We start from the raw sequence: 11,821 nt of genomic DNA on the forward strand, positions 1-11,821 counted from the left end.
AGGAGGGGGAGGAGGAGGGGAAGAGAGGGGCCAGCCAGGAGTGGGTAGAGGAGGAAGAAGGGGGAGGGAACCTAGTGGAGGGGGGAGGGGACTGCCTTCCAACGTGTCTGGCATCAGCCTTCTGATGAAAAAATACTTGTGAAAGAAATGCCTTTTCCCAAGAGGACTCTGGCTCTTGGGGTGAAGGTGGAGGTTCCGGTGAAGTCCCTGGACCAGACAGGCTCCCTGCACACTTGCCTGAGGGAGCCCTGAGCCCATGGCATCTTCACTCTGTTGGGGAAGGATGGATGGACTTCTCCAAGAGGTTTCTCCGATGTCAGCCAAGCCCACTCTGGACTCTAAGAAGCCGGAGTCCCATCTCAGCAGCCCGGAGGCAGGGAAGAGTCCAGGACCAGCGGGGCACCTGCTGCTCTGTCTAAGGATGTCCCGAGGGTCGGATTCAGGAGGCAGATGCTGTTCCCCGTAAAAGCCTTGAAGACCTGAGTGGAACCCAAAAAGTAGGCAGACAATGGAACACCCAAAGCAAGAACTAGACAGAGGAGGGGCTTCCCAAGATCTGCCTGACCCCTCGCCCAGGCGAGGGGCCAAGACGCTCTGCCCAGCACCTGGTAACGCTGCCTTCATTCCCGGGCTCCCAGGAGAGGAGCTGGATTTCTGCACAGTCACCAGGTTTCCGCTACTGTCCTCGTGTAGATATAGACCAGACTGAGCAGAATTGCCCACACAATTTAGGGACTCTGTAATCTCATGGAGAAAATAATACTGATAATAGCAATCAACAGTGAGGCGGGGCCATCCAAAGAGGAGAAGCACTCTGGCAGAAGGGTATCTTGCTGGCAGAAGGGTATCAACCTTTTCTCCTCACGGTGCTGCATTATGTTAAATGCATAATCATTGTCTTCGTCATCTCATCACACCAGCCATGGCCAAGCTGATGGAGTCGTGTGCACTCTCTCTGCTCCAGGGCTTGCAGGTGCCCGTGTGAGACACGGGAGGTGCTGAGTGGCTGCCTGCCTGGGACCCAGCAGACGGGCAGCACAGCAGGTATGTGAAGCAAACACACCCCAGGCTAGGGGAGAGCAGGAAAGAGTCGTGCAAGATTCTGGAAGCTTCCCAGCAAGTTCAGCCCCCCTTCTCAGTCCTTGGTGAGCAGGGTGGCCCCCAGCTGGCCCAGGCTTGGGTCTTAGCGAGCAGGTAAGGTTTTGGCAGATGGAGCAAGAAGAGGAAGAGTGTCCACAGTGGAGAGAGGGGCCAGACCAGAGGCCAGGGCACAGGGAGGGACAGTGCTCATCTTAACCTGGGACACAGGTGGGGGAATGACACGGACAGTGACACCAAAGGAGTCTGCTGCAGGTTGCTCTGGGCCTTGTGGAGCCAGGGCACTCTGGGGCAGAGGGTGGTGTCTCCCTGTCGGCAAGACCCTTGGAGGCAGAGGGAGGAGGGAGGGGTGCTCAGGGCCTCCAGAGGGCTCAGAACTTGCCTGGAAGGGAACCCGGGCGTGCAGCACCTCCGCAGGGTTTGTTTGTGGGGAGGATGAAGGAAAGAGCAGCCAGGTGCTGTTCCTGTCCCCCTCTGGGGGTGGGCAGTTGCAGAAGAGTCCAGAGGACCATCCCTACCTCTGAGGAGAGGGGTGACTGAGCTGGGGGCAGCAACGAGCCTAATGGGCTGATGGCCAGCGAGGCAGCCACAGCCTGCCCCGAGGAGCTGTGGGCCAGGGGCTCAGCGGGCCCTCCAGCCCAGGCAGGAGCCCACCTGAATGAAGCGCCAGACCTGATGTGCACAGCCTGTCTGTGCCCTGGATGGCCACGTACCCATGCACTAGACACACGGTCCTGGGGTGGGAGTGACAACATCACAGCGCCACCTGGCCCCGGGACCCCCATCCTGACGCTCCAGCCTGAGAGTTGTAGGTGCACCCCTTGGATCTCGACCTGGAGTCAGAGAATGGGGCCTGCAGCCAAGAGGCCAGGTGCTGGCCTTTCCTGCTTGGCCCCACCTAGCCCCGGGGTGTTCACAGGGGCCTAGCCAGCCGGCGGGGTGGGGGGGGGGGGGGGGGGGGGGGGGGGCTGTCCCATCTCACAGGTGTCTCTCGTCTACAATCAGACTGCAAATGGAACCTTGAATTTAATGAATTTAATGAATTTAATGAATTTAATGATGGCGACTCTCTTTTCATGGAACGTTGGCCCAAGTGCGAGATAATCAGCCTGAACACAGACTGCAGCCTTGCAACAGCACTCGCCTGGGGCGAGGACGTCATTTGTGTCAGGCACGTAGGTGGGCATGCCACACCCCTGATGGTGGCTCCTGGCGCCTCCAGGCAGAGGGCCATCCAGGCGTTGGGGATGGACCCTGCTGTGGAGGAGTGGTCGGCACCAACGCAGGCACCGATGACGTCAGCACCTCCGGGCCCTGAGAGTCCACTGCACGTGGCATTGAGATCACCTCTCCTTCCATTGGTCTGTGGGCCTCCAGTGGACACTCCCGTCTGTCCAGGAAGAGAAGCTAAGGCCTCTGGCCTTTCTGAGACTTCCCCACCTTTGTGAACATGTGGCCTGGAAGGGGGCGGTAGGACTCCAAGGTGCGAGAGAACTTCCCAATTTAGGGCCACACCTGGCCCTTGCCACCTGGCACCTGTGTAGTGAGAATCAGTCGTGTGCACAATTAGAGATGTGAGGCCACCCCAGGCCACTGCAGTGTGGGGCAGCCCCCGGGGCCTGTTCTGGGGACAGATCTCAGAGCCCTGGAGAGGGCAGCATGTGCCAGGTCAGCCAGGGAGAAAAGAACCTTGGAGGGGGTGGCGCTGGGCATTCACAGTGGTTTCGGGGGAAGGACAGGAGCTGCCGTGTGCCCACCCCGGGCCCCATGCAGGGCAGGCACCCACGGACTCAGGGAAGAAACCTGCCCTGGGAGAAGTGGTGGCCTGGCCCACAGCTCCTCCTCCCCTTCCTGCCCTCGGGACACCTCCCTGGGGCTGCCTTGCTGGTGATGGGGGCGCTGGAGGCAGCCGAGGCCCTGGGGGAGTGTGGCCACGCCAAGGCACACAGAGGGCACCAAGTGAGACTCGGGCCTCCAGGATTCGGAAACCCACGTACAGCTCTAACTTCATCCCATTCAGGCGCTGCAGCAGGAGGTGCATGATGGGGACCAAGAGGGGACAACATGTCAAGTGCTCAGAGTCCTGTTTCCACCTCCTTTGTTTTGTCAATATTATTCCAGCCTAGAACACCCAGCTGCAGGAGGACGCAGAGGCCGAGCCCACCAGGAAGGACCCAGGGTGGACTGCAGAGATAACCAGTGTCCAGGCACGGTTTGGTTTTGAAGGCCTCCTCCTTAGCAGGGTCCTGTTGCCACTGGAAGGGGACCCACAGCTGTCAGGGATGAATCTGCCGGCCGGCCGTCTCCAGCAGTCCTGCCCCCCCAGCACAGACGCTTCCCGCTTCCCCCTGGAGCCCGGTTTGTTGCTCTTGGTTTCATTCCTAAACTGCTTCTTCTACTTTCCACCTGTTTCTGTTGTTCAGCCAAGATCAGGCTGCAGGGGCAACAGGCGGGGTCCTGTGTGGAGGCAGGAAAGGGGCTGTCTGACCCGTTACCACTGATCCCAGGAGCCCCCACCTCTTTCCCAAACCACGCAAACCGTGTTGTTTTGTTTTCATCCACATGCTTCTAGAAATCAGGGACCGTTCATTTCATTCTTCTGGTTTCAAGTACAAAATAAGTTATTATCCTCGACATTTAACATTTCCTTTAATGGGACATCCCTGTTTTGAGTATCTTTGATACAGACATACCTATGTAAGGGCATATAAAAACCTATGAAATAGACGGACTGAAGTAGAAGCAAATCCTCTTGTTCCCAAATGCATGCCCCCTCGCCGTGACATTCATCTCAACATGATGTCCTTGTGTTTAGAATAGATTTTGGTTTACCAAAACCTGAATTGCAGAGAACTTCCCAGACCGTTGTGATGTGTCTGCGTTTTCCCCTGCATCATTGTCCATCACTTGAAAGCATAGCATGTCCGTTCCCGTCGTGCCCACGAGACCCCGGCCTGCCTCTGGCCTTCGACCCAAGGGTGGGTCTGGGCAGCGAGGGACCTGCAGGATTGGGAGATGAAACTCCCTGGTGAAGGCACGAGATACACCCGAAAAAGCAGATACTTAAACATAAAAGCAACAAGTCGTTTAAATGCAGGGGGGGCAAAGAGTAAGGGAGGAATAGTGATTACAGGTGTTTCCTAGATGGTTCTGTTAAATCAGGTTTAGACTTCTTCATCACGGTTTTGCTGTTGGACGTCGTATTTTCGCTTTTATTCTATATGTTTACATGACTTCTCACTCCCTCTAGGAAAAAGAAAGTGACCATATGGCCAAGGCATGGAGAGATGTTCCCGTTGATCCCCTTGGACCCCTGCCACCGCCGCCGCCCAGCCACAGCACGGACCCTGGTGAGCCGGCAGCACCGACGCCTGGGTTTGCGAGCTGGCCTTTGCTCTCCAGCCCTCTCCGTTTCCACTGCCTCCCCCTCAATGAGTGTGCTCTGAAAAGGGGCATAATAGTGCCTCACTGTAAAGTGACACCACTCTTTACAGCCCCAGAGGCGACCCTCCGGGGGCCATCAGACATGGCCCCGTGCTCAGCCCCCACAGGTCCCAGCTGCTCAGAGCTGCTAAGCCCCACCCCGTGTGCATGGCTGAGTGACAACCGCCTTCTCCAGGACACGGGCAGGGCTCCGCTGTGGGGCCCAGTCGGAGTTGTTACAGCCTTTCGGACCACACGTCCTGGTCAGAACAGCACTTAATCCAAACCGCAGAGAGAGCAGTAGTTCCATTTGGAGAGTCTGTCTGCCATGCGCATGTCTCAAGGAAAACGGGAGCAAAGGAAAGGGGCCCCAGACCGAGGAGAGGAGTCGTGCCACCCGCCCTGGTCCAGCACTGGACTGTGTGTTGCTGTTTGTGCCTTCGCCACCACTTCCCACCGTCCCATGAAGGGCCCGGGCTAGTGTGTCATTGGGGGGGCTCCCAAGAGGTTGGGAAAGCAGAGACGAGGGAACCTCCATTTCAGATGATAGCAGGACAGAGACGGAGGCTGCCCGGCACCCCGACAATTCAAGACCGCGGAGGGTTTGCAATGGTCCTGTGCTCGGTAGCTTCCCTAACTGCTCCAGGACCTCAGGCTGACACCTCAGCTGTGTCCCTGATCACAGCCTTACAGAAATCCTCCCTACCCAAGCTTCTCCTACTTTTTTTTTTTTTTTGAGGAAGATTAGCGCTGAGCTACCATCTGCTGCCAATCCTCCTACTTTTGCTGAGGAAGACTGGCCCTGAGCTGACATCTGTGCCCATCTTCTTCTATTTTGTATGTGGGACACCTGCCTCAGAGTGGCTTGATAAGTAGTGCATAGTTCCATGCCTGAGATCTGAACTGGTGAACCCCAGGCCGCCGAAGCAGAGCGGGTGAACTTAACTGCTACGTTACTGGGCCGGCCCCAAGTTTCTCCACTTTTGAGTAAGTGTGAATTCCTCTGTTGTGCCTGGTATCCACATAATAATCCTCACAGTAGCTCATCCAAGGGGACAGAACCCCCAGGAGAGAAATCTAGAATGCGTTTCCCGGTCTGATCAGATCCAAAGGCGTTAATCGCCCTGTCGCCATGGTAAAGGGAGACTGGTGGTTTTTCGAACACAGTATCAACACAATTACTCCTTGTCGCCTGTGGTCATCTGGAGCCTGGTGCCTATTTCTGAGAGGCTCTGGTGACCAAGCGGCGGCTGTGTGCGCCAGGGAAGAAGACGGCTGAGCGCAGAGGCCGGGCGCTGACGCCCCAGGCCCTGAGTTCCCTCCCTGGAGCTTGCAAGCCTGAGAGTTTCCGCACTGGCCTGAAAGATGCCGGAATCGGAATCTCCAGTAGCCGGAGGGCCCCAGTTCCTGGAATCCAGATTCACGGGCTCGGCCGGCCAGAGGGCAACGCAAGTGAGTCACAGCCCCACAGGGCCTCTGACGTGGAGGCAGGGGTGGGAGAGGCCGGAGGCCGAATCCGGTAACTGGAGAACGTTGACCCCTTCGGTCGCTCTGGGCGTTTCTCACAGCCCTCCACCATCCAACCTCACCTTCCCCGAAAGAACCTGTATCCCCATCACCTCTCATCGCCATGACACTGCAAACCAGCCTTAAACCCCAGGGTCCCCAGGGCCCAGTACAAACTGCGACCCAGGAGGAAGGACCGTGCTCACAAAAGAGCTGCAAGATTTTATAGTTTTTATGGACAGAAACATGGGGAGTTTGTAGGGGAGCGATACGAAGGGCGACAGGCCAGCCTGGAAGACTTGCCACGTTGGTTCAAGGCAAACTCATAAGTGTGGCCGCCCCGTTGCTCCGTGCTGGCTCCATGGTGTTGGTTCGAGCAGCTGAGGGCAGCTCACAGTGTTTTAACTGGTTGATTGAAACATGGGCTTGATGTTGCCTCCAGAGAGGAGTCAGGCTGCGGGAGGTCTCAGCGGCCTGGGCTTCCCTAAATCTACACTGCAGCTATTTCCTGGGCTCCAGATGCACACGCTGCAGACTCTGGAGGGAGGGTCTGAGGGCAGGAAAGGCCCAGAGAGGGATTTAGAGCTCTCTCTTCCCACCAAAAGACCGCCCCAGAGTCGTGGTGCCGTGGGAAGGATTGCAGAGTCAGCCATGACCCAAACCTCGAGAGATGAGGGGACGTGATCGCAACCAAACCATCAAGCCCCCCACCCCGTGACCTGTGCAGGGGACAGCCGGCACCTGTGGGATGACAGTGAGTTACCCCAACTGGAGAGGGCGGTGCCTCCAAACGCAGCCGATGTCCCAGATGTAGTTTCTTTAACCCCCTGTTACCAATCTGTGCCAATGCTCTGCGAGCACATTTTTCTCTCTACCCATCAGTGAAGACGACCATCCCAGGTGCTTCACTGGGAAGGAACAATCCGCATTGTGTCACCTGAGGGCCACAGAGGTCCCCAGCCTTCCTCCTGATCTGGTCGGCCTGTGCCTGCCCCCCGGGCGCACTGCGCTCCTGGCTCACCGATTCGGTATGCTGAGTGACTGGTCTTTATCACACAGGGCAGAGTGGCCGCTGCTATACGTGGGGGTGGGGAGGATTCCCGGAATCCAGGGGGCCTCTGGTTTTCCGACTCCCCTGTCCTGTGGCCAAAGAAAAGTTACAGCAACCCAAACAGGAAGGGACCCTGCACGGAGACGGGGTCTTCAAGAAGTAATCAACTTAAAATGAGGCATTGGGGGCCCTGGTGCTGTCTGCTGGGCGTCCCAATAAGAAGAGGAGGCTGGGACACACAGAGGGACACAGGGAGAGGGCGGTGTCCACGCCCATGGAGAGAGGCCTCAAGAGGAGCCAGCCCAGCCAGGACCTTGGTCTCAGACTCCCAGCCTCCAGGACGGGCAGCACATAAATGTCTGTCATTTAAGCTTCCCGGTCCGCAGTCCTTTGTTACCGCAGCCGTGGGACACTGCCACAGAAGACATACGGTGGGACCCCGTGGCCCCACCATGGAGAGATACAGGGCCCCAGCTGTCAGCGGTGTGGAAGCCGACAGCCTGGTTCAAACACGCAGACCAGGTGAAGTGTGGAGCTCACAAACGTTCATGTTGAGACCTGGTGAGGCATTTTGAGGAAAGATATTCCATTTTACACAGGATTTGTCCCAGAATCCACTAAAATGGCCCGCTCCCCTCCATCTTTCCCAGGATCTCATTTGGCAACCTGTGTTTGCACACGTGTCTCCACTGTTGCACCTGCATGAAGCAACAAGCACTGGACAGAATGGGGCGGAAATGGCCCTTCGCAGGACACGGCAGCTGTCACTACCGGGGAATTAGACTGTACTTTACGTGTGTCGTCAAGGGCCCTTGCTCTGTGACGTCGTACCGGGATCACTGCAGCCGTCCGGGGACAGGGACAGCTACCAGTGAGGCTAAGATGTTCGCTCCTGGGATCACGCCTAGGACATGGCCACCAGGGTCCCAGCCACGTGCTCCCATTTGGTGTCTTAACCACGGTGGTCTTTCCGGAAGCCCCACTCTCCAACCCACTGACCCACAAACGCATGAGGCTCTCCGTCTGAGTAGCCAGCAGAGCAGGAGGACTTGGCTGCAGTGTGCGCTGCTCTGCCCTCGGCTTGTCAGCCCAGCGGATGCAAAGAAACTCTGTGTATCTGGGCAAAAGGGGCACTGTGTGCAGCCTCGCAAGTTCTCGCAGGAGGATGGCAGCAGCACCCTTAGCACGGGGGAGCAAATCTGCGCCATCCTCGCAGAAAGTCACACCCCCCCCCCCCCCCCAGGGAAAAGGCCCTTGGCTGCTGGTTCCTGACAGAGACATTCTGACCGCCCGACCACAGGACATCAGGTGATGGTGCCACATAGGCTGCCCATGGCAAACCCAGCAGCCATGAGCCCCAGTGAGTGGGGTGCGACCTGCCATCAAGTGCAGTGTCATGTGGGAGACAGAGCTGGGCCAGGCTGGGGAGGTGTGATCAGGCCGGGGAGATGTCATCAGGCCGGAGAGGTATGGTCAGGCCTGGGAGGGATGGTCAGGCCTGGGAATATGGTCAGGCTAGGAGGTATGGTCAGACCTGGGAGGTATGGTCAGTCCTGAGAGGTATGGTCAGACCTGGGAGGTATGGTCAGCCTCGGTGATGTGTGGTCCGGCTGGGAGGTGTGGTCAGGCCTGGGAAGGTCGGTCAGGCTGGGAAGTTTGGGTAAGAGGCATGACAGGTGCCTGTGATGCCATCGGCACCTCCGCTGCGGCATCTCTCCGCACACCCAGGAGACACCCCAAACCACCACCAAGCAGCCTGTGTGACTGTCCCATTCCCTGACCACTGGTGCCCAGGCCGAGGGCTGCTCCACACACAGGCATGAGACAATTCTCTGACACTGGGGGTCTGCCGCGGGGGCAGGATTCCCCCAGGTGGGAGGGGCCCTCTTTCTTCGTCAAGGGAACTGTGAAGGCAGCCTCCACTCTCCTCAGGCTGGCGGCTCTGGAGTGGGCAGGACGGCACGGTTGACCCACAGCTTCCTGATCTTCCTGTCACACCATTTGGATCTGAACTGCACTGTTTCGCGGTAAGCAGTGTCCCCAAAGTCCACTCCTTCCTGATTCCTCTTTTCGCCGACGCTCCTGTAGACGGAGCAGCACTAAGAGAACAGCGCAGAGAAAAACGGGGAGAGCCGCGGGAGGACGCGGGCGCCTTCAGAGCCACCCGGCAACAGCGCAGCCCCGGCTGTCGCTCCCTCTCCAGGTGTCGGATTCTGGCACACGGACCTGCTCCTCTTCCACACGTGGGGAGCAGTTGTGGCTTGGGGTCCTTTCGGAAACAATAAGGAGGAGGGGCCCGACCGGCAGAGAGTCTCCATTCTAAACTAGTCCAGGCCAAGAACAAGCCAAACAATTCCTGCACGCTTGTCATCTGGAGAGCTGCAAGATGGAGAACACATCACAGTCTTCCGTTTGCAGCCGCAGCCGTCTGAGTGGGGAAAGCCCGGCGTTTGTGGTCCCTTTTCTCATCTTCGTCAGGGGGTCCTGGGGAGTGGCATTGCCTGACAGCAAACACACGGAGCCAGGATCCTCTCCCAGGATCCTCTGGGGCCAGCACACTCGCCACCTCCGGCTTTTCAATTATTAAGACCAAACCCAGAGGAGCCAGCAAGCTGCGTCTCGCCCAGAGACGTTGGGACGATGTGGAGAAGGACACCAGTGGTTGCAGGTTGTCCAGTGATGACGGTGGGGACAAGACATGGGTGCCTGTGGCCCGTGGACATAAGACAAGGTTGCTTGGAAGGCCCTCAGTCAGGGTCAGCAGCCCCCAGCCGCTCTCCCAGGGCACATAGCATCCCACCCAGAGCACAGCAGAGGTCAGAGGGCAGAGGGCAGGGGTGGCGTTTGCCAAGATCAAAGAAGTCTCAGAGCAGGAGACAAAGAGTTCTACATAAAAGAAGTGAGGTTCTTAGCAACAACGGTGAGATAACGAGTGTACCCCGCAAGGTTTGCACCTGGGGTCAGAGCAGAGAAGAAACCCTTCCTCTGAGGCAGGTTTCCAGGACGCACACAGGCCCCCACCCTGTGGGAGCCCCTTCCTGGCCATCTGGGACACCCCCACCCTGGGCTGTGCTCCCCTGGACCTCAGGCTAAGCGCAGAGCTGGCCCGTGTGATGCCCCTGGTATGGGGGGTGGGAGCCCTCATCAGAAGGCAGCCCCCTTCCTCGCTTCACCCACAGTGACAGCTCATCAACTCCACGACGACAGATGCCTCAGGTCATCCTGCAAAAGTCAAATTGTCCTTTGACCTTGCCCATATGACCTCCCCATTACTCCTTTGTGTCAGAAAGAAATAGCGCATAAATCGCCCACCCTCCCCCTCCGCTGTTGCGCCGTGTTCCTCCTGGTTCCTCGCTGTGGGGGAAGGACCCACAAGGCTCGGGTTGTGACAAATGTCCAACAATAAATGCGCGTGAGCCCCGTGTCCTCGAGCAGCTGTAATTCCCTCCCTCCTTTCAGATCGTTCTGTGATTGTTGCTATAGACACTCCTACAGGAAATTTGGGAAACACAGGGGAGTTGAAGAAAAAATAGAAATCATGTGTGAAGCCCTCACTCGGAGCATAGTCTTGATGAATTTTTTCCAGCTTTACGAACGTCTGTGCAATTACTTCTCAAATAACGTCCACATGCCTTTTCAAGAAAATTGACTCCAAGGGAGGAGTGGCAATGGGAGGTTTTCTGGGGGCATGGCACCCCGACCCCTTTTGGAGTCCTGGGTTAGGATGGTCGTGGGTCTTCCCAGAACCTGGCTACAGATCGTGGAGCATTTCACAGAGGTGGTGGCCCTGGGACCTGAATGGCCGAGCACCATGAGGGTCTCACTTGCAGGCCATCACCATGTCCTCAGGGCCCGGACCATGCAGAGCCCCTTCAGAGCAGCGGACCGCCCAGCATTGTGGTGGCAGGAGGCCGGGGCGGGGGCTCCTGGGCAGGCAGGGGCCTTAGAGGCCAGACTACCTGGGCCAGCAACAGCGGAGTGGGCTCTGTCTGGCCAACCACGTGTTCCGTTTAGCCCGCGTGGGAAAAGCTTTACGTCAGTTACCCAACCAGCTGAGGCTGAACCAGGAGTAGGCTTCAGAGGGGCTCTCCACACATCCCCAAAGAGATTACTGACCATAGGGCCCAGGCACTCAGCCACCCCCAGTACCATCTCCCCAGGTCTCGCAGTGGACACACGCACCCCAGCCTTCCAGGCAGGGTCCTGGCCTAGGTACCAGTGACCCGTACTGTCCACTGTCCATGTCCTGGCGGGTCACCCTGCTCGCTGCCGTCTTGTGAATTCTCGTCTGGGTTCCTTTGCTGGCCAGTGGGCTCCTGGAGGGCAGGGCTGCCCGTCTTGCTCACACTCCCTCTCCGTCCCGCTCGGAACTCGCACGCCCAGGCACTCGGCCAGCGTCTGTGGAATGAGCAGGGCTTCCTGAAATGAGATGGGTTCCCATCCTTGGGCCTCCTCACAGGCCTGTGTCTGGACCGTGAGCTGCCCGAGAGCGACGTCCGGGCCTGTCTCCCCACCAGCTGCACACTGGATGCTGGTACCGTGCTGGGCATGCTGCGGAGAGAAAGGAGGGGTGGTGGGTGACTGGGGGAGAACAGAGGAGAGTGTGGGAAGGGGGCAGGCAGAGTGTGGCTGATTCACAGGGTGGATCCATGCCCAGGAGGCGTCCCCACCACGTCCCCTTGTGCCCTGGCTGTGCAGGCAGGAGGGGTCCCCTGGTAGTCAGCTGGAGGCCACGGTCATGCC

Source organism: Equus quagga, chromosome 9 (assembly GCF_021613505.1).
Source record: "Equus quagga isolate Etosha38 chromosome 9, UCLA_HA_Equagga_1.0, whole genome shotgun sequence".
Lineage (NCBI taxonomy): Eukaryota > Metazoa > Chordata > Mammalia > Perissodactyla > Equidae > Equus > Equus quagga.